This window comes from Phoca vitulina, unplaced genomic scaffold (assembly GCF_004348235.1).
Source record: "Phoca vitulina isolate PV1807 unplaced genomic scaffold, GSC_HSeal_1.0 scaffold69, whole genome shotgun sequence".
Lineage (NCBI taxonomy): Eukaryota > Metazoa > Chordata > Mammalia > Carnivora > Phocidae > Phoca > Phoca vitulina.
In genome coordinates, this window is record NW_022589772.1 from 7,113 (window position 1) to 34,012 (window position 26,900).

Genomic DNA, 26,900 nt, shown 5'->3' on the forward strand with positions numbered 1-26,900 from the left:
TGGCTGTTACCTCCCCTTTCTCCTGTTCCTGTGGTGTCTTGGCCTGGGCACTCCAGTCCTGGGTTCCTTGTTGCCCTGAGACCCGAGGAACTCCACTGGCCGAACTTGCTTTGGACTGAAGCCGAGGATCCACATGCCAGATGACCTGGATTATGAGCTTCAGGGACTGGGTTCTTAACATGGCGGCTGCCGAGGCCACGCCCCCACAGCCTGGGGAGGCCTGCATTCTTTGTAGCCGGAGCCCAGCTCCGTCCATCCTGTGTTCCCTCACTGATATTGGAGGTTGCCAGGCTGCTGGGTCTGATCCAGAATGTTCTGGGTGCCCCAGTCCCACCCTCCTTCCCACCATAGGGCTTCCTCAGAGGATCCACACACAGCATCTGCAGGCTTTGCCCAGAAAGTATCCCCCTGATGGCACTGTTGCTCCAGAAGTGCCAACACACGGCTTTTGCAAGTGTGGCTGCTCAGCCTTTTGAGAATCAGAAAAGGCCCCCGGTTGGGGGCGGTGGGGGAGGCTGGTGTTAAAGGTCATCCATGCTTTTCAAGTGGGGTTGACTCTACTAGGCTGTTGGGGCAGGTCCTGGTTTTTTCCTTTGGGTTTCTTGCTGGCAGTAGGAATATCCATATAGACACTCAAGGAATACATCCACCACCACATCTCAGAGTTTTAAGCCTGCATTTCCTAGCAACAGGGACCCTGTTTTCTCTGCATTCTTGTGGCTGGAGATCCATATGGGTGTTCTGGGGCAGAATCCTTGTTTTCCAAGGACATTAATTTATAGCAATAGGTGTCAGGATGACCTGTGTGGTCCCCTGTTCTCCTTGAGGTATTGCCTCTCTTCTGTGCTCAGCCAAGTACTACATCTAGCTTTAGGGCTCAGGAGCCAGCCCTAGAGGGAATAGGCAATTATGGCAGCAAGAGGAACTGATAAGGTCCAGGTCTGGTTAGAAGAGGGGAGGTGGATTGCCCAGGCTCACCTCCAGGAGCCTCAGGCAGTCACTTTGCCGTTGGGTGCCCCCAGGATGGTTGTGGACAGGTAGGGGGCGGTGAGGTCCATGGGACAGTGGCCCCGTGGCTCCGTCTACACAGTTATGACCTTGATGAGGATCATTTGTTCAGCAGCCTTTTCTAAGAAGCAGTTCTTGAGAGAATGTCTGTACTCTACCCTCAAACCCCCAGTCATTCGTTTATTCGTACATATATAAATCGTGTGTATATGGAAATACGTATTTCCAAACTCCTGTACTTTTCCGTAATGCCTTGGAGATGCTACTGTGGGTAGAAATTTCTCCCAGTCAAAGCAAAAGCTCTTAACCATTGCTTGGGGACCGTTCCCAATTTGTCCATCTGTCTTCTAATCCCCTTCCTGCATTGGGAACCTCTTGTCGTTTTTCATTGTGTATGTTTTAGCGTTGAATGCCATTGACAACAATCAGACACAGAGGGCCATCTACATTTCACCTGTTTTTGCCTCCACAATGCTCACAGAATAATAATATACATTCTTTTGTCTTTGGCTGCTGTCCCAGCATCTAGGTGGCCTTGGCACATCTTGCCAGAGTAAACGTCCTGTTCCGCTTGAACCTGTCCTTTTCTTACAGCTACCCCGGGTAGGGTGCCTTGTCTCTGCCTGGGGGCAAGAACATAGGTTATTTCATGTGTCCCTTCTCTTTGGACTTTAGATTTCTCTTTTCATCCTCTTCTATGACAGGAGTGGCTCTGAGGCTGCAGACAGGTTTCTGTTTACCAGAGTTCGAGAGCACATGACCGGATACGTTTTCCAGTGTCATTGTCCACCCAGAGGAAATCGGTTGGTCAAACTGTAAGTCAGCCACATCCTGGAGTAAATGCCTTCATCACCAGAAAGTCAATGTAGTGGGTCTGTTTGGGGCCAGAGAGGAGAAAGTTGGTGCCCATTTACCTGCATGTCACATAACCTGCTGGTCAGCTGAGGATCCATTTATAGAGAAGGATCCTAAGGATATAGGACTCTGAATTCTTTGGGTCAGGGTACACCATTGGTAGGGGGTAGGGGTGCAGGTCTTGTTTTGTTTCTCTCCCTTGCTTACTTAATAAGCTTTTAAAGCCTTCGGCTGAGATGGAGCTTGCAAGGCAGTTCCAAAGGAAAATGGCCATCACTGTGAGCCAGTGTTTAGGGCTTGAAATGTCCATGTCATTTGTGATAAAATTGGGTTGGTGGGAAATGGGAAAGCCTGGTAATGAGTCTGGGGCTGGGGTACTTTCTGAATTGATTTTCGCTGATGTGTATACAACTCTGAATATGCTAAAAACCACTGAATTGTTCACTTTAAAGAAGTAAATTGTATGGTATATACTGCAGTTAAAGCAGTACTCAGAGGGAATTATAATTGTATGAACACGTATTTTAAAAAAAGAGGAGACTTTAAATCAACAACCTAACTGTTGATTTTTAATCTTAGAAATCAGAAGATCAGCAAACTAACACAAAGCAAAAGCAGAGAGAAGGAAATAATTAAGGTAAGGATAAAGGAAATACAGAATAGGAGAAGAAAACTAAAAGTCAGTTCTTTGAAAAGATTAAATTGATAGATCTTTAGCTAGACTGAATGGAGAAAATAGAAATAACTGAAGTTAAAAATGTAAGGTAAGGGGACATTATGGCCTATGTCAGAGAAATCAGATGGGTGATTGGATTGTATTATGAACAACTCTACTCAATAATTAAATAAGGTAAAATTAGTAGAAACACACAAGGTACGCAAAGCTGACTCAAGAATGTATAGATGATCTTAACAGACCTTTAGCAGTTACATATTTTGATTAAGTAGTTAAAAATCTCCTATCACATACAATTCCAGGACAAGATGTAATCACTGGGAAATTTCACCACTTAAAGAGTAACTGGCACTAATCCTCAAATCTTCTAATAAATTGGGAACACATCTGTATTAGGGCTCCCCAGAGAAATTGAGCCATACAGAGAAATGGAGAGATTTATTTTATGAAATTGGTTTGTGTGATAGTTGAGGCTGAGAAGTACAAAATCTGCATGGTAGGCTGGCATGCTTGAGATCCATGAGATGGAGTGTTACGGCAGAGTGGAGGTAGAATTCCCTCTTCTTTGTGGGACTTCTTTTGTTTTTCTCCTGTGGCCTTCAACTGATTGGATAAAGCTCACCTGTCTTGTAGATAGTAGTCTGATTTAATGATTGAAATGTTAATCTCATCTAAAAATATCTTCACGTCACCATTTAGATTGGTGTTGGACCAAACATCTAGGTGCCATGGCTTAGCCATGTTCACACATAAGATTAACTGTCATAGCATCTATGTCATTCTTTGAGACCAGCATTACCCTGGTACCAAAGCCAGGCAAAAATGACACAGGAAAACTACAGGCCAGTATCTTGTCTGACTATACACATAAAAATCCTCAGCAAAATACTAGCAAACATAATCCAAGCATATTTAAAGAAAGATTATATACCAAGATCAAATGAGTTTTACTCCAGGAATGCAAGGGTGGATGAACATGAGGAAATTAATCCATGTAATATACACATAAATAGAATGAAGGTGAAAACCCACATGATCATCTCAATTGATGCAGAATAACCCCTTGACAAAATACCCTTTTTTTAAAAAAAAAGATTTTATTTATTTATTTAACAGAGAGAGACACAGCGAGAGAGGGAACACAAGCAGGGGGAGTGGGAGAGGGAGAAGCAGACTACCCATTGAGCAGGGAGCCCGATGCGGGGCTCGATCCCAGGACTCTGGGATCATGACCTGAGCCAAAGGCAGACGCCCAACAACTGAGCCACCCAGGCACCCCTGACCCATGACTTTTAATTGGTTTGTTTTGTCACTCAAATGTACACTTGATAATACTGTAGGTCACCATGTCAAATCCTGATAATGAATTTTTCAAAGGTGCAGAATATAAGATCAACATGCAAACATGGTAGTGTTGGCCATAAATGCAACCACATGTATCTACTTCTGGCCGATGGAAGCTTACACACAGACGCTAGAAAGAGAAGGCAATGTGAAGATAGAACAGAGATATGTGGCCATGAACCAAGGGATGCCAAAAGTTCTGGAAGGTGGAAAAGGCAAGGAAGAAATTGTCTCCTGTAGCTTCTAGGGAATGTGGCCCTACCAACACCTCAATTTTTCTGCCCCCCAGAACTGTGAGAGAGAAATTTTTGTTGTTACAAACCACTCAGTTTGTGGTAATTTGTTGTGGCAGCCCTAAGAAACTAATACAATTATCCTTACACCACTTTAATTCCTTTTTACCTTCTACACGAATTTCATGTTCCCTATCGCGTTTCCAATTATTTAGATACTGTACTGAAAGAAACATAAGATGGTGAGTTCACAAAGGGAAAGAGTCAGCAATCATATTCTCTTAACATCATACCATACTTGTACACAGCTCTGCAGTTACTTGCACGTTAATGACAGCCAGTGCCTAGAAGATGATGCCCTTTGATCATTTGACTTTGTGGAAAAACCTCTAGTCAGGGTTTTTGCCTTTGATTATTAGACTCCAGTCTGGAGAATCTAGTGCTGCTATTCAAGAATCAATACATGGAGTTCAGGTTTATATATTTATTTCTGCTTCGTTTCATAATTTAGAGCAGACAGTATGATTATGGAGCAGGACATCCCTAAACAAAGGTAATAGTGGATATAATATACCAGTTAGTAGGGGCTCCTGGGTGGGCTCAGTTGTTAAGCGTCTGCCTTCGGCTCAGGTCATGATCCCCGGGTCCTGGGATCGAGCCCCGCATCGGGCTCCCTGCTCCGCGGGAAGCCTGCTTCTCCCTCTCCCACTCCCCCTGCTTGTGTCCCTGCTCTCGCGATCTCTCTGTCAAATACATAAATAAAATCTTTAAAAAAAATAATATACCAGTTAGTAGAGGTAAAGGAGTTGGAGGAGGAGGAGCAATTCCTAGGGGTAGAGGTGGTGCTGGGAGAGCTGGTGGCAGGGAGGTCCTGGAATTTATGAGCAACCTCCAAGTCCATGTTCCTATAATATAAATAATTCAATGTTTAAATACTTTTAATAGAATACGCAGCCCAGAGTGCACAGCAATAGACACTTGTGACTTTACAGATTATATACTGCGTATCAATTTATCAGCATTCAGTGACAGTACATGCAAAGGACTTGTATAGATATTCGATGAGCACTTTAAACACTACACAGTGACTACTTCTGCTAACACTCTGATACTAGGAGAGCTGGCCTCCTCATCAAAAGCCTTGTGAAATAGTACTGCAAAATAATGAAAACCTAGATTTCATGATAAACCTATGCAAAGGAGAATTCCTCTATCCGGCTGGGACTGTTAGACTTGTTGGTTCACATATGGATAATACAAGGTCACGGATTGATCCCTAAGGATCTTATGGTAAGAGGATGTTTACTTTTGGGCACCTGGGTGGCTCAGTTGGTTAAACGTCTGCCTTTGGCTCAGGTCATGATCTCAGGGTCCCGGGATAGAGCCTCACGTCAGGCTCCCTGCTCAGAGGGGAGTCTGCTTCTCCCTCTGCCCCCCGCCCCACCTGTACCCTCTCTAAAAAAATCTTTTTAGACGGCCAAGAGTCCGTCTTACAGCAGTGGGGACTGAGCTGTTTTCTAATACCAATAACTAAAAATAAGTAATATCCATTTGCATAGGAACAATGCTTATCAAAAATTTTTCCTCACTTTTGATTGTCATTAGGAGTCCATAATGTAGTTAGGAAAACTAGTTTGATCTCACTACTTAAAAAGTTACCAAACTCTAGGAATTTAAGTGACTGATGCAATGTCTTGGATTTAATCAATTCTAAAGCTTAGACCTCCTAATAAAGATTTTAAGTGTAATGGGATATTTTGGCATAGATAACTTTATATATCCACTTACATTTTCTTTTTTGACATGATGGTAGTTGAGGTTTAAAGAGTTGTAAAAAGCTTCTGGAATTATTAAAATTATTGAGGATTTTCTTTTTGCAAGGAATTACCATGGACCCAATTTTTCAAATCATCATGAAAATTTCCTCTCAGCAGTGTTGCTCCAAAACATATTCTGTCACAATATCCAGGCCAATTTAATGAGCTTTTTCCCCACCTGAAAAAGATCCGTTGTTTTGAAAAATCTTATTTGTAGAGTTATTGAAACTAAAATGCATAATTGCAAGTCTGGTTGTGGTCACATTTTCCTTCCATCTGACAAGATCATTTTCTTTTATTTATTTGAGACAGAGTGTGCACGAGCTGGAGGGAGGGAGAAGATGACACTGAGGGAGAAAAAGAACCTCAAGCAGACTCCCTGCTAAGTGCAGAGCCCTACTGGCCTGGATCCCAGGACCCTGAGATCATGACCTGAGCTGAAACCAAGAGTCAGATGCTTAACCAACTGAGCCACCCCGGCACCCCTAGATTATTTTCTACCATTGAACTCAGTGTGACAGGACAAAAAGTCTATGTAGCTTCATTACCTTGGTCTGATGTTGCTGGAATTCTGTTCCAAGGTCTTTGAATTTTTATTCCTTGAAGCTCATCTTGAACTTGTGGTCAGGTTCTGAATTCTTCACTTCTGTGCATTAATCACCATTATGAATGTACAGTTTCAGGAAGGCCTTAAATAATATTATATGTTAAATAAATGGAGGATTTTTTGCTTGCTGAAGTCTCAGACACTCAGAAGTTCAGAGTTCCTGATTATTTTCATGACAGTTCTCTGTGGAGGCAGAGCTGGTGGCCGTCGTGGTAGCAAGATGAAATATACCCCTGACTTAAGGTAAAAAACCATTTCTCACTTCTGGAAAATAAAAATGAAAAAAATGAGAGGACAGAGTAGTTTTTCTTCATATACCGTGACCACATTTATTGTTCTGTTGAAAATTGATTGTACTTAACTTCTAAGACTTAATTAGAAAGCGAATCCTCATAATAAGCCAATGGCTCAACAGGAACTCTCATTCATGCCTGGTGGCAATGCTAAATGCCACTTTAGAAGATGGTTTTCATACAAAAGTAAACATACTCTTAAAAAGATTTTTTTAGAGAGGGTACAGGTGGGGCGGGGGGCAGAGGGAGAAGCAGACTCCCCTCTGAGCAGGGAGCCTGACGTGAGGCTTTATCCCAGGACCCTGAGATCATGACCTGAGCCAAAGGCAGACGTTTAACCAACTGAGCCACCCAGGTGCCCAAAAGTAAACATCCTCTTACCATAAGATCCTGCAGTTGCACTTATTGGTATTTATTTACCTGAGTGAGTTGAAAACATGTCCGCATAGAAGCCTGTACGTGAATGTTTATAGCAGCTTTATTTGTAATTGCCAAAACATGGAAGCAACCAAGATGTCCTTCAGTAGGTGAATGGATAAATGAATGGTAAATGTAAATGGAATAAAAGAAATAAACAATCAAGCTACAAAAAGACACCGGGGGATGGGGGAGGGTGGCACCTGGGTGGGGTCCTGGGATTGAGCCCTGCATCGGGCTCCTTGCTTGGCGGGAAGCCTGCTTCTCCCTCTCCCACTCCCTCTGCTTGTGTTTCCTCTCTCGCTGTCAAATAAATAAAATCTTAAAAAAAAAAAAGATCAGTAGTTAACAGGGATTCCACAGGAGGGATGAGATGAATAGGTGGAACACAGGGAGGTTTTTTTAGGGCAGTAGAACTCTGCTGTATGATAATGTAATGGTGGATACATACCCTTATGTATTGTGAAAACCCATAGAAATACAACACAAATGACTGTGGACTTCATTACCCCTTGTAACAAATGTACCACAGTAATGCAAACTGATAGTAATAGAAGAAACTAGAAGGAGGGGGAGTAGGTGAGGGATATGTGAACTCTGTACTTTCCAGTCATCTCTTTATAAACCTAAAACTACTCAGAAAATAGTCTATTAATTTTTTTAAAAAGCTATCAAGCAGTTCAGTTTCTTAACTGTATAGCCTTGAAAAGAGACTGTACTGATAGAATGTTCAAATGAATGGACATTAATGCAAATTAGAATCTTTCTACTTCAACCTTCATTGTCTAGCATCCAAAAAGAGGTGCTTCTGAGTGTAAAATAGTTATGTCTTCTGAGATGGCTGAAGCAAACCACTTCCATGAAATGTTATGAGAATAAAGGTGGGAGGTTAAAATATAGTACTAGGCCAGAGAGAGCATCTGACAGGGGTGATGGGTTCCAGAATATACCACCCCAAAGTATGTCTCTTTGGAACAGGGACTGTTTTTTTTTTGTTTTTTTTGTTTTTTTTTTTTTATTTATTCATGAGAGACAGAGAGAGGCAGAGGGAGAAGCAGGCTCCCCGCAGAGCAGGGAGCCCGATGCGGGACTCGATCCCAGGACCCTGGGATCATGATCTGAGCTGAAGGCAGACGCTTAACCATCTGAGCCACCCAGGCACCCGGAACAGGGACTGTTTTAAGCTAAAGGCCACTGAGAACCAGCCAACATAGGAAAGGTTCCAAGAACAGCACAAGCTTTCTTTTGTAAAGGAAATTTCCATTGGTAAAAAGTCTCTCTCATTACTATTTATTTTAATTCTTTCCCCAGCTTTATTGAGATATAATTGACATATAACATGGTGTAAGTTTAAGGTGTACCATGTGATTTGATATACATATATCAAAGATAAACATACATCTCATGAAATGATTACCACAATAAGGTTAGATAACATGCATCACCACTATGTAGTTAACCTTTGTGTGTGGTGAGAACTTTTAAGATCTCTCGGCAACTTCGCGGTTAACTATAGTCACCATGCTGTACACTAGATCCCCAGAATAAATAATTTTATTATTATTTTATTTTTTTATTTTTTTATTTTTTTTAAAGATTTTATTTATTTATTTGAGACAGAGAGAATGAGAGAGAGAGAGCACGTGGGAGGGGGGATGGTCAGAGGGAGAAGCAGGCTCCCTGCTCGGCAGGGAGCCCGATGCGGGACTCGATCCAGGGACTCCAGGATCATGACCTGAGCCGAAGGCAGTTGCTCAACCAACTGAGCCACCCAGGCGCCCTTTATTATTATTTTAAAAAGATCTTATTTCTTAGAGCACAAGCAGGGGGAGCAGCAGGCAGAGGGAGAAGCAGGCTCCCCACTGAGCAGGGAGCCTGTTGGGGGACTCGATCCCAGGACCCTGGGATCATGACCTGAGTTGAAGACAGACGCTTACAAGACTGGGGTAGCCACCCAGGTGTCCCTTATTCATTTTATAATTCAAAGTTTGCACCCTTGGACCACCTTTACTCATTTCCCCCACCCCTGCCTCTGGTAATCACCAGTCTACTCTGTTTCTTTGAATTAGTTTCTTTTTTAGATTCCACATATAAGTAAGGTCATACAGTATTTGCCTTTCTCTGTTTGACTTCTTTCACTTAGCACAATGCCCTCAAATTTCATCCATGTTGTTGTAAGTGGTCACATTTTCTTTTCTAGGACTGAATAATATTCCATGGTGTGTGTAATATATGTATATATCACATTTTCTTTATTCCTTTACCATTAGACACCTAGGTTATTTCCATGCTTTGGCTATTGTGAATAATGATGCATCAGTGAAGATGCGGGTGCAGGTATCTCTTCAAGATAGTGATTTTATTTCCTTCGGATAAATACCCAGTAGGAGTGCTGAATCATATGGTAGTTTTATTTTTAATTTTTCGAGGAGCCTCCATACTGTTTTCCATAGTGGCTATACCAATTTATATTCTCACCAACAGTGTATAAGAGGTCTCTTTTCTCTACATCCATGCCGAACTTAATGTCTTTTATCAGCTTTTATGAATGCAGAAGGCATGACTTAAATATGCATTAACAAACCCTTGTTTACCATACATTTCCTGGTTACCCTCCCATACCTTGCCTCCACTCCTTCACCCCTCACCAGAAACCCAAACTTCCTTTTCCTTGTTTAGCCTAAGGTTGATTTATAAGCCCAAATTCGAACCACCCCTTTGGGTTACTCATCGCTGGGTACTCCCAATGTGTACTTAAGCTATGCACATGTTAATAAAGTTCTGTTTTTGTCTTGTTGAGATTTTCCTCCACCAGGGACAATGATCTGGTGCATCCTGTCCCAGCCCTACCTCATCAGGCTTTTAAATAGGTTCAAACAAGCCTGAAAATTTGAGTGAACACAGCCTAAGTCTGGCTCTATCAAGATAGATAATACTTCCATCTTTTTTTCCCCCCTTTGTTGCAAATGTCACCCTGGGTCATTTTGGAAGGTCACACACATCCCAATGATGTGATTTCTGTTTCTAAAAAAGATACATCTTTCTAGTAGAATTGTCTGAGAGTCTGTGGAATAAAAATTTTAACTGTTAGGAAATATTCATTCCCAGCGTAGATTTGGCCTTTAGAAATTATAGTCATTTAGATCCAACCCTAAAGAAAGATCGGGTGAGCAATATGGATAATAATAGTAATGACTGGGATCAAACCTGAAATATTACTTAATAATTATTTCATCCATTCATATCTGAGTCCCTGGAAAATATCCCACTGTGGCTTATCCAAATCTTCTCTAGTATATTTAAATTTCAAACACTCCTCAAAGTCTTCATGGTCAGTCAGTGACCTTGTTTCTGGGTTCACTGAGAAGATGTGACCTTGGTCAGCAGCTTCACTGCTATCCATGTTAAGATTCCTCTGAATCCGGGACGCCTGGGTGGCTCAGTTGCTTAGGCGTCTGCCTTCGGCTTGGGTCGTGATCCCAGGGTCCTGGGATTGAGTCCTGCATCGGGCTTCTTGCTCAGCGGGGAGCCTGCTTCTCCCTCTGCCTGTGCTCTCTTTCTCTCTGACAAATGAATAAATTAAAAAAAAGATTTCTCTGAATCCATATTCCCATTTCCCCTCCTCTAAAATTAACTTCTCATGTGCTTTTTGAGCATAGTGCCCAAACAAGGACACCGTCCACTATTTCCTTCTGTAAAAGGTTTATTGCTACATTTGCGGAGAGGCGCATAACCTACTTGTAATTTAAAAATTAACCACACCAGTCCTATGTGAGCGGAAAGAGGTCTTCTTGGAAGTCCACTAATCTTATCCTCTCTTCTTAGTGATGAAGCTACGGTCCAAGAAATATAAATGACTTAAAACCACAACCAATTGGTGGCAAAGTTGAGCTCAGATCTTACAACGAATTCATTATCATTTTATTACTACTTTATATTGCCTCTTAAAAGGACTCAGAATAAGAGAAGGAATCCAGATAGTCACTGGAAGAAAGTTCTTCCATTTGATAACAGAGAATAAAATGGAGCAAACATTGCTAAGAGGGTAATTTAAAATGGAGCCAGGAGGACACTGAAAAAGTGGGACCTATGTTTCCTGTCTCAAACTCTCAGAATTGGTGCTGACTTCAGCTAAAAGCCAAGGCATCTGCTGCATGTTCGAATTGAACATAAATGGGGGCGCCTGGGTGGCTCCGTCAGTTAAGTGGCTCTTGATTTCAGCTCAGGTCATGGTCTCAGGGTCATGAGATCAAACCCTGCATTGGGGGCGTGGAGCCTGCTTAAGATTCTCTCTCTCGCTCTGACCCTCCCTCCCCTTGCTCACATGCAGGCACATGCTCTCTCTAAAATAAATAAAATCTTTAAAAAAGAACTGAACATAAATGGACTTTCCACCTAGCACTAGTCTTAACAACCAGTCACATTTCATTCAAAACAACTTATGTAAATGCCCTCTTTCCTCCTTAAAAACCCTCAGCTTTGTCTCTCCAGAGCACACTTTTGATTTCAGTTGACTCTGTCTCCCAGATTGCAAATCCCAAGACCCCCAATAAACGTACAAATTTTATTTTACAGATTGCAGTTCTGCCTTTCAATATTACATGGTGTCAGGAGTGCCGTCCAAAGTGACCAGTCGCCATCTCTCCAGCACCACCATGGATTTGAGTGAGGTACCTACAAGAGTCTATTTCATGCATCTCCTCAGTGGCTTTGGGTCATGGTGGTTAAGTCCTCTTGGTCCTGAACCTTGAGGTCTAGGCCTTTAGTTGGGTGTTCTGTCTTGCTGGCTTCCATCCTCACTTATATTCGAGAGGATTCTGTCTGCACGTTTCCTAGTGGAAGATTCCTGTTTAGTAATCTTCTGAGTACTAACTCATGGGAAATCCTGCTTCTAAGAAGGGCTTATATGACCAACCCTCTTCTGGGACTCCTGCAGGTTTTATGTTTAAAGAATATGGTCCTTCCTGCTGTAAATTTTTGCCCTGTTGGACTCCTATTACCTGGGGTGATTTAAAACCCCACTGGCTATGATGGGGCAAAAATTAGTTCACTTGCATGCACAATTGGAAAAAGGCTATAAAGCCAAACAAAGCCAGTGGAAAGCTTCTTTTAATTGGTATCTAAAGGCCTTAAAAAGAAAAACTGAGAAGTTTGCTTCCCTTCAGGCAGTTAGTTTCCAATTCGGATCTCTCCAAGAGGCTTCCAAAATTAGAAAAACAGGCCAAATCCTGACAAACTTCCCCTTCCTTCACACTCACCCACTACTCCATCTCCTTTTATTCTATATCCATCCTCAGTTCAACATCCCTTATACGCTGGAGACCCTCACCCCTCTCCAGATCCTATGGGACCTAAAGCTCCCCTTTACCCCCATCTTATTGCTGCCCCATCTAAGGTTAAGCCTGGGGAAGCAGGAGTTGCCTAGACTTCCTTCCCTCCTGGTCAAAAGCTGAATTACGGGCCACAGCTGAAGAATTCCCCAAAGCCACTGAAGATCTTTATAAATTTGCTGAGGAATTTGCCATTGTGATCCAAACATATGAACTTTTTTTTTTTCTGATTTAAATCAACTAATCATAATCCTAGTTGATGGAGGACAGGCTAGGAACTGCATGCATCTAGTTGAGGTAACACTAGATGATTTCTCCAAATGGAGAGCCACTGACAGAACAGAAGCCCTTTAAGTGAGAAAGAGACTCTGAAACTATTCCTAAGGCTTTCCCAAAATCCATAGATAGGGGAAAAAAATTCAACAGTGTATTCAAAAACCTGAAGAATCTGTTCTCAATCATTTTAACCAACTAGAGACGATCTTTGCCAAAAACTCTGGCCTTTCTGCTATTGATCAAACCACTTACACCATTTTTAATTCCATCTTTGTTGATGGCTTAGTTGAAGAACTGTCGTTCCTCATAAAGAGAGTTTATTTAAATTGGCGGACTATGCAAACTCCTGATCTTGTTAATCTGCCAATCCACTAGCTTGACCTTATTCAGAGACTAATAAAAAGAAAGCCACCTAGATTATGAACCTTTAGTTCCAACAGTTAAGAACTAACCAAAGTAAACGCCCATTCAGGGTTGTGGCACTATTCCAAAAGGTACCTGTCATTACTATAAAAAGCTGGGACATTTAAAAACAGATTGCCTAAAACTGAGAAGATTGACCCAAGGCAAGGTTAGTCAACCTTCCCTGTCTCCATTTCAAGTACCCCAGGGAAAGGATCCGTTCACCAATCTCAAGAGTAGAGCTGCTCTGAGGACTTATGGAGGCAACTTTATCCCTCTACCCCCCATAGTTAGATCAGTTAGATCAGTTTCTCCCAAAGTATTGGTTTGGAGGAGAGGAAAAATCCCCTCTCTATTAGGGCTTTACTTACCAGTTTTAGACCCAACCAGCGTCTTCTGTCCCCTTCCTCAAACTGTACAATTGTTTGGGGTTTCTAATCACTCTATGACTGTTTTAAATCTTTTCCCATCCCATTCCAGCTGGGACCTATTCAGAAACATCCATTTCTCCTGACTCCTTTGGCTCCCATTCACTCACTAGGTCGAGATTATCTTGAAGCTCATCAGGCACACATCTCCTTTTCACAAAAGGCTGAAATATTTTTAAATACGGAACCCTGAAATCCAAATCTTCAGGAAAATCCCAAAACCTTAAATCCCCGTCCTTTCTCTAAAACCCCTCCCCAGAACCTCTCCTAGCTCTGTCCCTGAGACACAACCAGTATCAGGTACGTCCATGGCACTGCCCATCAAAATGTAAATTGATAAAAAGTACGCACTAAGGCCATCCAAGGAATTAAACCTACCATTGAGGACTGTTTACAGAAACCTGTAACACCCTCATCCTCCTTGTCTGTAAACCACACGGAAGAGGATCGAAGTTTGTACAGGACCCCAGGGCAATCAATAATATTGTTACTCCTCAGCACTCTGTAATACCCAGTCCTCACACCTTGCTCATAGCCATTCCTCCTAACAGCAAAACCTTTACCCCTGGAGACCCTTGCAGTGCCTTTAGCATACCTGTTGACCCTGAAAGCCCATTGTTATTTCCCTTCATCTGGGAAGGGCAGTATGCATAAACTTTTATGCCACAGGGCTACACTGAAAGCCCCACTTATTTTTCTAAATGCTGAAAGCAGACTTTCTTTTTTTTTTTTTTTTAAAGATTTCTATTTATTTGACAGAGTACGTGCACAAGCAGGGGAGCTTCAGAGGGAGAGAAAGAAGCCAAGCAGGGAGCCCGACATGGGGTTCAATCCAAGGACCCCGGGATCATGACCTGAGCCAAAGGCAGACACCCCACCAACTGAGCTACCCAGGTGCCCCAAAAGCAGACATTTTAGACATAGAATTCTCTGAAGGCTCTTCCCTGTTACAGTATGTGGATGACCGGTTTCTTTGTTCTCCTTCTCAAGAGACTTGTACTGAAGATAGCCTTCACCTTCTAAAGGCCCTGGCTAAAAAGGGATGTAAGGTGTCTAGAGAAAAACTGCGATTTTATTTGCCCCAAGTTAAATACTTGGGACACCATAGTTCAAATCAGGGATTACTCCTTGATCCAAACAGAGTCCAGGGACTATTGTCTTGCCTACCTCCAGACACCAGCTACGCAGATTTGGGGGCTTAGCTAGATCCTGTAGAAATTGGATAGCTAAATTTCTAGTCTTGGCCCGACTGCTTTTCTCTCTTCTCAACTCTGACAAACCTGACCGCCCCCCCCTTACTTGGGACCAAGAAAGTCAAGAAGCCTTCAAATAAAGCATGGCCTCTTGAATCCTCCAGCCCTGGGACACCCAAACTATGACCTACCATTCTTTCTCTTCACCCCTGAAAGAGAAGGGAATGCCCGTGGGGTTCTAACCCAGTGAGATGGGGACCAGTACAGGCCTATCGGCTCCTATTGCCACAGCCAAGGGACTGCCACCCCGCATGAGCGCTTACAGCTGCCGGTGCTGAATTACTGGAGAACGCAGAAGAAATGATCATGGGTTCCGTACTGACTATGTATGTTCTCTCTCCTTCAGCACTTAGCCTCCAGTAGATTAACCTCTCACAAAATTCTTCTGCTATCACCCCCAAATATTATTGCTGCGTGCTGTCATTCCTTAAATCCTACTATCCTGGGGCGCCTGGATGGCGTAGTCGGCTAAGCATCCGACTCTTGATCTCGGGTCATGAGCTTACAGTTGTGGGATTGAGCCCTGCGTTGGGCTCCATGCTCAGCGGGAAATCTGCTTGAGATTCTCTCTCCCTCTGCCTCCCCACTCATGCTCGCTTGCTCTCTCTGAAATAAATCTTTGTTTTAAAAAAAGGTATTTTAAAAAAAAATCCTACTATTCTGCTGCCTTTACCTTCTGGTGACTGCATCTTCTAACAGACAGACTCCTAGTGCCAAGACAGGATTTACCGGAGCTACTGCTTGAACGTGCAGACTTAGGTCTGGTTTACTGATGGTTTTTACCTTAAAGATAAAACCGGAAACTAGCAAGCTGGTTATGCAGTTGTCTCCCTAACAGGAAATATTGAAGCAGGACCTTTCTCTGCAGCCACCTCAGCTCAACAGGCTGAATTATTCACCTTAACCTGAGCCCCACCCCACCCCCACCCCCTGCTGACCCTCTGACATTGGCAGAAGGACAAATCATTAACATTTATATTGACAGCCACTGTGCTTTTGGTATTATACGTGATTTTGATATGCGCTGGAAACAAAGAGGATTTTTAACCTTTGCGACAAGAGATTAAAAATAGTTATATCTTGGAACTCTTGGCTTGGATTCTATATAAAACCCTAAGGCTTTAGTCATTATCAGTATTCCTGATCATTCAGTGGCAAACATGGAGGAAGCAAAGGGGAATGTAGCCACCCAACAGGCTGCCTTTGGAAATTATAATCCACTTTTACCTACTGACTTTACCAAAAAGCTTAAAGAAACACTTAGAGAGGCCCAAGAAATTGCCTCAGGAAAGGATCAAAAATGGTCTGATCAAGGCTGTTGATTTCAGCTTCAATGAAATCTTTGGTATGGGTCAAACAGCAGACCAGTCCTCCCTGATTGCCTCCAAGAACAAATTCTTAATTATATTCATGAACTTAATCATTGAAATATTGGCAAGGTGGTCCTTTGGGAAAACGATATTTTTGGAAACCATCTCTAAAAATAGCCCTTCAAGGGACACCTGGGTGGCTCAGTCGGTTGAGCCTCAGACTCTTGATTTCAGCTCAGATCATGATCTCGGGATCGTGAGATTGAGCCGTGCGTTGAGCTCCATGCTCAGTGGGGAGGGGAGTCTGCTGGAGATTCTCTCTTTCTCTCCCCCTCCCCCTGCTCACGCTCTCAAATAATTTTAAAAAATAGCCCCTCAAATTTATGAAAAATGTCAGATTTGCCCTAAACATAACCCTGGAAACCCCTTCATAGTTCAAAGGGACTTTTTGCCTTTGCCCTCTGGGCCCTTTGAGATGTGGCAATTAGATTTCATCTCTCTTTGCCACCATTGCAAAGAGAGAAATATGTTCTAGTAATGGTTTGTAGGTTTTCTCACTGGGTAGAAGCTTTCCCTTGTCACAGACAACAGCTTAAGCAATAGGAAAAATCCTATTAGAAAAGATTATTCCCCACTGGAAAACATCCTTGTAACTTCATAGCGAATGAGGGACCCATTTCACTGGATAGATATTACAGGCCATTTGCCACATTTAGGCAATTATGCAACAGTTCTGTCATGCCTCTCCATCCTCAATCCTCTAATATTTTAGAACGAACCAGTGGTGTTATAAAAACCCAACTAGCAAAACCTAGGGATTTTTCCCACTTGCCATGGCCAAAAGCTCTTCCCTTGGTACTACTGAATCTTAGATCCACTCCCAGTGGGAGACACTCTCACCCTTTGAAATAATAACTGGAAGACTAATGAGATTAGATCAAGGTGCAGTTGAACCCAGCTTTTACTTAAAGGTAAGATGCTGACTTGGAGGGATTGATATAGACCCTTCGAAGAAATGTGAGATTGATAGAACAGTCTTTTCACAGTGCGCTCCTAGCAGATGAAAGACCTCAAACATCATGGCCTTCAACCTGGAGACATGGTTTATTGGAAAAGACCTCCATAACGACTCTCTCCAGCCTGGCTAGAGCGGGCCACAGCAGGTATTGCTGGCCAGTCATTGTGCTTGCTGAATTAGACGGCATTACTCAGGGATTCATGGTCCTCATTTTCAAAAGGCTTCAACATCTAACTGGACCATCAAACTGACCAGAGACCTCAAACTAACCCTTTCGTGGAAAATGAAGCAGATGACATCTGTGTAGACTGCCCTCACAAGACGTGGGGTCAGGCCAGTATGATGTTCACAAGATACATCACACCAATTCTCGTGAGGCTTATTTCTCTTCCCTTTCATTTCCACTTCTGAGTGGGGAAACAATGCTAGAACTCAAATGTCCCAATCCCTTGCTACTTCTGGAAACCTTTCTGTTGGGTTTGTCACCATGCTCCTACTGGGTCCTTTATTGATAATAATGACCCCGTAATGTTACCTATATACAGTTTCACCATGGTCCCAAATATTTCCATTAGTTACAGCAAAACACCTCCCTCTATCACTTTTCATGTCAAGATATTCTTGCCTTAAGAAGACCCTCCATGTTTTATACTCACTCCCCCTAAATTTTTTTAAGATTTTATTTATTTATTTGAGAGAAAGAGCCCACACACAGAGGGAGAGGGAGAGAGAGAAGTACACTCCCTGCTGAGCAGGGAGCCCGATGTGGGGCTCGATCCCAGTACCCTGGCATCATGACCTGAGCTGAAGGCAGACGCTTAACCGACTGAGCCACCCAGGTGCCCCTCACTCCCCCTAAATTAAAGACCACCTCCTGGGTCAACAGAACTTTGATGAGCAAAAAAAATGGAAACCCACTCCTTCCCTTCCTTTGATTTCCTCTATACAAATTGTGTATCTTCCACCTGTTCTAATAGAAACTTTTTCAACTGTCCATCTCCATTATGCCAAGTCTTTTGGATATTCCCTACTTGAATGTTTAGCAAACCATTATGTACCAAACCTGACACTATCTTTCAGCAACTCAGTGGTGCTCTTTTACAAGAAATATGTTCCTTTAACCAAACCACTGGATGTTCAAAGCTCTCTGATCCCTGGCTAGATGCTCTCCCCCTTCTCCTTTACAAAAATGAGACCTTGGCATTCCATGCACCCCCCACAGTATACATCTTTGTGCATATGCCAGCACTCTTTGGGCATTTGTTTAGATAGCTGGAGAATTACTGGCCAAGGCCTTTTAGGCCACCTTATTTTCCCCCACACAATCCTCAGATCCCATCTGATCTCCCATCACATGAAGAAAAGGGACTTATTCATAATAGATTATCTGATGAAGATCCTTCTGATTATGAACATAATAGCTGTGATCCCCTGCAGGCTTTTCTGTCAATTATCAGTGACTGCTATCTCTTTTGAGGTTTCTTTTTCTGGCTGGGGGTTGGTACATGAGAACACATTGCAGAATTTAACTAGAATAGGTCTACAAATTGTATTATTGTTATTTTAATTTGTACCCTACTGATTATCTTCAAATTACGTTATGCTTTTCCCATTGTTGTTCTATTCAAAACATCAAAATAATGGTTGCTCAAAGATTTGAAAATATTCATCAGACGTACTCAAGGACAATGTGTGACAAGTGAAACTTCAGTTGACATTGCCTAAGATCCACTTCCTTAAACCTCCTTGTTGCTCAGCGGAGCCTTAAGACTGTCACACAGTAGGCTTGACAAATATCTACCAACCAGGAGACTCCCTCCACCCCCACCCCTGGGATTTGATGGACCTGGAGCAGGTTCTTGGCCACTCAGGCATCACAATGGGACTACAAAGCCAAGGTTGATCATTGATGCTTTCTTCTGTAGAGAAAGATCTTGATCAGAAGGGGAAAATGATAATGGAGAGAATAAATTGGGAGTGAGCATTGCCAAGAGGGTTAAAAATGGAACCAGGAGGACACTGAAGAAGTAGGACTTATGTCTCCTGTCTCAAATTCTCAGAATTGTTGCTGACCTTAGCATCTACAGCATTGGTAGAATGGTCCATAAAAGGACTTTGTGCCGAGCACTGGTTCTAACAACCAGTCATGTGACAGATTAGTCTAACTGTAGCTATACCAGTACCAGTCACATTTTGTTCAGAATAGCTTCAAAACTTTTTGCTTTAAAAACCCTAACGTCGAGGCGCCTGGGTGGCTCAGTTGGTTAGGTGTCTGCCTTTGGCTCAGGTCATGATCCCAGAGTCCTGAGATCGAGCCCCACGTCAGACTACCTGCTCAGCGGGAGAGTCTGCTTCTCCTTCTCACTCTGCTGCTCCCCCTGCTTGTGCTCTCTCTCAAAGAAATAAAATCTTTAAAAACAAAACCAAAAAAACCCTAACCTCCTTGGTCTCTCCAGAGCGTGCTTTTGATTTCAGTCGACTCTGTCTCTCCCGAATTGCAATCCCTAAGACCCCCCCAAAGGAAACAGACACATCTTATTTTGCTGGTTGCGGTTTTGCCCTTCACTGATCAACACATTCTAAATGTTGGTGAAGAGAGTACTGAAATGTCTTGATTATTTTTTGTACTGCTTTTGCCAAAATACATGTTTATGGGAAGCTTTGGTAGATAAATACATACAAGTAGGTCACACTGTGATTATCTGGTGAAAATGCCGACCCCAAATTAAGTGGATTCTGAGTTATCAAAGGAAATTTTGAATGTGCTACTACTTAAAACAAGAACATTAGCTACCCATTTTTTCACCAATGAAACTGACAGCTTCCCACAAACATTTTATGCTCAAGCTCTTAGAATCTATTCTAGTAACAGGAAGAGCTGAGCCATTTCTTTAGAAGCCCTGAAGTAATTTCTATGGTGCTCTGTAATGTAAGGAGTGACTAGGAAAGTGATTATCTCATCTCCATGAAAAGTCCATTTTGAAGAGATAGTACTTTAACTTCCTGTATGTAAGTATGTAAGTACTTTATCTTCTTTCCTGTCAGAAGGCTTAAAGCTAGTTATGATTTGTGCTTCAATCTTTCATCCCTCTCACCAACAGGAAAGAAATAACTATACCAAAGTTTTATGGATTCTACAATGCAGAAGAATGAAACTTTGGGTAGCACCTTATGTAATCGCAGCTTATATGAAACAAGCAAGCGACAATCTAAATGTAAATAACATTAAGATACTCATAAAGCTGGCATTTCCTCAAATGGGATTTATGTGAGACATTAGCATGGTATGAAAAGGCAGCCTCATATTTCACCAAGCCTCTACGAAGTAGGAGTATCATTTTTAAAAAGTGAAGTAGAGGGGCGCCTGGGTGGCTCAGTCGTTAAGTGTCTGCCCTCAGCTCAGGTCATGATCCCAGGGTCCTGGGATCGAGCCCCGCACCGGGCTCCCTGCTCGGTGGGAAGCCTGCTTCTCCCTCTCCCACTCCCCCTGCTTGTGTTCCCTCTCTCGCTGTGTGTCTCTCTGTCAAATAAATAAATAAAATCTTTGAAAGAAGCTAATTGAGCTCACTTGAAGCAGAGAACGTGTATGACTGCTGTTTGGTTTTTGTTGCTATCAAGAAGACTGACTTTAGAGACCATAAAGCATAGAACTAGACGGCCATCCCACAGTTCTCCAACAAACTCCTGTTATCAGGAAGTGAGGGCTGAAGGAAGGCAGTGGGGATTTTCTGAAGTGCACTGCTTCTAACCAGATCCTTCCTGCAACCAAGTAATTTCATTAGTGAGGCCAGTGTTTTTCTTCCGTATATAGTAGAGGTGATGAGGAAGGAACGGTAGATTATAGTAAGCTTATTAGGAAAAACATCAATATTCAGAGGTTGTGTTTGGGGTCTAGAAATAGAAAGTACTCTATAATGGAAACAATATTGCAAAGGTTTTGCAAAAGAGAAAGGAGAGGATATGTGATGGAATTAAAGCTATTTTATCTAACATTTAATGAGCCTTGTCACTCTTGAAATTCCAACTGCTGTTTTTGCTTACTTACTTTACCTTTTGCCTAGGCCACACAAGAATTGATTTTTTTTGTTTGTTTGTTTTATTTATTTATTCATGAGAGTCAGAGAGAGAGATAGAGAGAGGCAGCGGCAGAGGGAGAAGCAGGCTCCCCTCCTAGCAGGGAGCCCGATGCGGGACTTGATCCCAGGACCCTGGGATCGTGACCTGAGCCGAAGGCAGACGCTTAACCATCTGAGCCACCCAGGCGCCCCAAGAATTGATTTAAATTAAACAAAAGTGATTACAAACGATCACATCAGATCCCACGCATTAGGTAGCTTCCATCTCTATTCTGCTATGCAGGGTAGTACTTATTTTATTGTAGCACAGTATACTGATGGGGTTTAAAACATGTTACCCCAAAATATGGAACCCTGGCATATTGAATATTTGAAGCTGAAGAAGTTTGAGAAAACGGCAGAAACAGGTTGGTCTCTGACCTCCCCCACATCCCTTGCCTTACTTCCCTGAAACAGGTCTCAAAATGACCATGTGATTTAATAGGTGCCCTCCCTCTACCTGGAGGAGAGAAGCATCCTTATCTCTAAATAAGAAGGGCTGCCAAGAAGAATCTGAACAGGCCTTGCTAAGATTACCCCTGTTCGTTACAATTATCTCATGCTCCTTGACCTATCATATTGATCAAACCCAGCATAAAAATACACAACTCTTAAAAAAAAAAAAAAAATACACAGCTTTGTTTCCTCAGGTCTTCATTTCCTTATAGAAGGCTCCTGTGTCATGTATAACTGCGTCAAATAAATCTGTAAAAAAGCTTTGCGTCTGCTAACCTGTCTTCGTCAGGTTAATTTTCAGACCCAGCCAGGGACCCCGAGAAGGTTGAGGAAAGCTCTTTCCTTTCATAAACACATAACATGAAATTTACAATTTTACAGGTCATCATTTTTTTAAAGATTTTACTTATTTCACAGAGAGCACAAGCAGGGGGAGCAGCAGGCTGAGGGAGAGGGAGAAGCAGGCTCCCTGCTGAGCAGGGAGCCCAATGTGGGGCTTAATCCCAGGACCCGGGGATCATGACCTGAGCCCAAGGCTGACGCTTAACCAGCTGAGCCACCCAGGTGCCCCCAGGTCATCATTTTTGTCTATTGCTATTAAAGAGAAATTGAACTATACCACACATAAAGCATAAGTTAGCACATACTCTTCAATTGGCTGACTTACTAAATTCAACACTAGACTTCTCAAGGACCATAACCATGCATCCATGAATATATTTAGACCACATTCTTAAACACTTTAAAAGGATCCCAAATGCTTATTTTAAACTTTTGTGATTTTATAATTCTATAAAATTTCTTCTGTGATTTTTTTTTTTTTTTTATGGGTACAAATGTGCCAAAGACACGATGATTAAGACTCAAAATACCCTTAAGATTTGATCTGGAGGAGAAAGTACTAAACTTGCATTCATATACAACAGGTGCATGTTTTAAAAATGTATATGAAACCACAATAATGAATCCCTAGTTAGGATGAAACAAATAACTAGAGAATCTCTTTGGAGCAACAATGTAGTTTTCATTACTATAAATACTGAGACAAACCAAAAACTTGAGTTGTGATGGATGTGTTGCTTATTTTGATTGTGGTGATCATTTCTCAAGTGTAATATAGGTCAATATTTATCAATTGTACATTTAAAATAGAGCAGTTTATGTTCTATTATATGCTTTTTAATAATGTTTAAGATAAAAAGCCCCAAACCTGTGTGTCTGGGGCAAAGCAACCAAAGAGGAAGATGGTTAAGTGATCAGGGCAAAGACAAATTAAAAAAAAAAACTGTAAAACAAAAACCGTGGCTTACTTTCTGTGCCCCCCACTACAGGGGCTGGCGTGGGCTTGTGGCCTGTGGGCTCGCTGAGCTCGCAAGCTCCCTGTCAGCCAGATCCTGTTCTCCTAAAGCCAGATAGTGTTCATTGCTGACCGTGCTTGGGAGTTACTGTTATTCTAATTTCAGTGGGACATTACTGCAGAGTTTCAGGCAGGGGTCTCTATGATCTGAGTGATGGAAGACATTGGAATCACAGGTATGTAAGATTGGAAGAGAAATCAAGCATCCTGGGTACAAGTGCTCTTAAGATAGAGGTCCGAGATGCAAAGGAGGTCAGGAAGATGGCAGAGTAGGAGGGTCCTGAGCTCACCTCATCCCCTGGACACTCCGAGATTTAACAGTGCGTATATGAAAACAATCTGAAGATTGGCAGAACAGATCTTCCCCAGTTACTCATGGGAGCGCACATCAAAAAAGGGTATGAGGGGCAGAGACACAGTTGGGAACCAAAGCCCTGGTGAGACTAACCACAAATGGGAGGGACACCACAAGCACAGAAGAGTGAGAGGATCCGACCCTGCACCGGGCACCCCAGGCCTGAGGGACCCATGCTGGAAAGACAAGTCCTTATGACATTTGGCTTTGGGGCGCCTGGGTGGCTCAGTTGGTTAAGCGACTGCCTTCAGCTCAGGTCATGATCCTGGAGTCAAGGGAGCAGGGAGCCCGCTTCTCCCTCTGACCCTCCTCCCTCTCATGCTCTCTCTCATTCTCTCTCTCTCAAATAAATAAATAAAATCTAAAAAATAAAAAATAAAAAATAAATGACATTTGGCTTTGAAAATCAGGGGGAGCTTAACTTGTCTTAATCGGTGTGCTTTAAATTAGCAGGCTTAGTTCCGGGAGAGCCAGAGGTGACAGGAAACTGGGTCCCCGCCCTCAAAGAGCCACCTTTAACAAATAACACGGCCAAGACAGCATAGAAGCAGGAGTGTGAAAAGCACCTGGAGTATACGTGATGGGTATTTATCTACTCAAAACATGTGCTGGCGGGGCAGGGATCTTTAGGAGACTTCCCCAAGAACAAAACTGCTGGCAAGCACCATTTCTCTGCCCTTACCCCATCCTAGATGGCGGGATGCTTTCAACCCAGCACAAACACTCCACCTGTCTTGCTAGGACCACAAACCCTGTCCCCGTGCTCCCTTGCGGACCTGCCCTGTAAAAGCCACCCAACTTCTCAGGCATCTTCCCAAATAGGCTGCTGCCCTGATGCACCCCACCAGCAGCCCCAGCAGGGACTGATGCCACCCAAAGTGACTCCTGCCCTGTGTGTGTTGGGGGGGGGCGGCAGATAAGCACACAAACCAGCACGCTTAAGTTCCAGCAGCACAGGGGCAGTGCCCTGCTGTGAGGTGTGACTGCAGCCCCAGCAGACATCTGGTCTGACTACTGGCCACGCCCACCAACCAAAGCCTGGGGGCGGGGGGGGGCAGCTCAGAGGGAACACCCTGCAGTCTGGTGCATGCAACCTTAGCACACGGACTTCGGTGCAGAGAGCGAGCATGAATGTGGACGCTGCCAAATCACCAGCCTGCAGTGGCCTCAGGCCGCTCGACAGCACGGGACAACCCTGCCAGGTGCCCCCATAGCATGCAAAGCGGGCCACTGCAGCCAGCCGCACAAATGGCAGACGTGGCTCAGCCACAACAGTTAGGACACACTCAACCCACATAGCAGACCCCGCTGGAGCGCCCGCTTCTGGTGACCACGGGGTATTGTGCTACAGGGCACCACAGGCCCTCTTCTTCATAAGGTCGCTACTTTCAAGATCAGGAGACCCAGCTGACCTTCCTAATACATAGAAACAAGCACATACAAAATAAGGAGACAGAAGAATATGTCCCAAATGAAAGAAGACCGAATCATAGCAGAAGAACTAAATTCTGAAATGGAGATAAGCAATATGCCTGATAAAGAATTCCAACTAATAAAAAAAAAAAGAATTCCAAGTAATGGTCTTAAACATACTCACTGGACTTGAGAAGAGTAGAGGATCTCAGTGAGACCTTAAAGAGACATTAATAAAACACACTCTACCCTTCTACCTTAAAAGCCCAGATGGGAACAGGGTCCAGATGCCATAACTGGCGGGTCTGGTACAGTGATTTTGTGACCTCAGCAAGCCCAGGGTCACAAGCCCACACCAGTCCCAGTCACGCTGGGACGCACAAAAAAAAAAACACGACAGTTTAAAAGGCCTGAAGAGGGGCGCCTGGGTGGCTCAGTCTGTTAAGCATCTGCCTTGAGCTCAGGTCATCGATCCTTAGCAGGGAGCCTGCTTCTCCCTCTCCCTCTGCCTGCCACTCCCCCTGCCTGTGCTCTTTCTCTGTCAAATAAATAAAATCTTAAAAAATATAAACAAAAGCCCTGAAGAGCTGCGGGGATACTTTCCTCCCCTTCACCTTAAAACCCCAGACCAGAACAGGATCTGGCTGACAGGGAGCTTGCGAGCTCAGCGAGCCCACAGGCCACAAGCCCACACCAGCCCCTGTAGTGTTGGGGCACAGAAAGTAAGCCACGGTTGTTTTTTGTTTAAACTTGTTTTTATTTTTCTTCTTGTTTTTCTTCTTTTTTCATTTTTTTCTCAAGTTATATTATTTTTCATTTTTATTTTTATTTTTACTTTCTGTAAGAAGTGAAAAAGAAAAACCTCGGAAAAGGAACTAAATGAAGTGGAGATAAACAATATGCGTGATAAAAGAATTTAATGATTATAAAGATACTGGGCTGGAGACAAGAGTGGAAGAACTGAGACCTTCAAAACAGGGAGGAAATACAAAAATGCACTAATCAGGGTCGAAGCATACAATAACAAAAAACACTAGAAGGAATCAATAATAGATTAGCTGCTGCAGAAAAATGTATCAGCCATCTGGAAGGTAGTCAATGGAAGGCACACTAGTTGAACAAAAAGGAAAACAAATTTTTAAATGAGGATAGGTTAAGAGATCTCGTGGACAACATAAAACAAATGTTTGCATTACAGGTGTCCCACAAGAAGAGAGGAAGCTGTCAAAAGCAGTTTATTTGAAGAAATAACTGAAAACCTCCCTAACTTAGGGAAGGAATTAGACATCCAAATCCAAGAAGCACAGCCAGTTCCAAACCAGATGACCCGAGGAGGTCCGCATCACGACACATAATTAAAGTGACAAAAAGTAATGATAAAGAATTTTAAAAGCAGCAAGAGAAAATAAGTTACATACAAGAGAAACCCCAGAATGCTGTCAGCTGATTTTTCACCAGAAACGTTGCAGACCAGAAGGCAGTGGTAGAATATATTCAAAGTATTAAAAGGAAAAAACCTACAACCAGGAATATTCTACATGGCAAGGTAATCATTCAGATTTAAAGGAGAGATAGAGTTTCCCAGACAAACAAAAAATAAACCCCACTAAACTAGCTTTACAAGAAATGTTAAAGGGACTTTAAAAAATTTTTTATTTAAATTCAATTTCATTAGCATACAGCGTATTAGTTGCAGAGGGAGAATTTAGTGATTCATCAGTTGCATATAATGCCCAGTTCTTATTCCATCAAGTGCCCTCCTTAATGCCCATCACCCAGTTACCCCATCCCTCCCACCAACCTCCCCTCCAGCAACCCTCAGTTTGTTTCCTATAGTTAAGAGTCTCTTATGGTTTGTCTCCCTTTCTGTTTTCATCTAAATTTATTGTTCTAAAGGGACTTCTTTAAGTGGAAAAGAAATGGCCATAAATTAGACA

The 26,900-nt window shown here is 42.8% G+C and overlaps 1 long non-coding RNA gene across 1 annotated transcript in view; it reads left to right on the forward strand.

Annotated features, from left to right (window-relative positions):
• Positions 1-699: 699 nt before the first annotated feature.
• Positions 700-26,900, forward strand: part of LOC116624695 — a 37,354-nt gene continuing 11,153 nt past the window's right edge. Inside the window, exons 1-3 of the long non-coding RNA XR_004297935.1 lie at positions 700-1,823; positions 2,443-2,500; positions 11,826-11,920. This is a non-coding gene — a long non-coding RNA (uncharacterized LOC116624695). The remainder of the gene's footprint in view (positions 1,824-2,442; positions 2,501-11,825; positions 11,921-26,900) is intronic.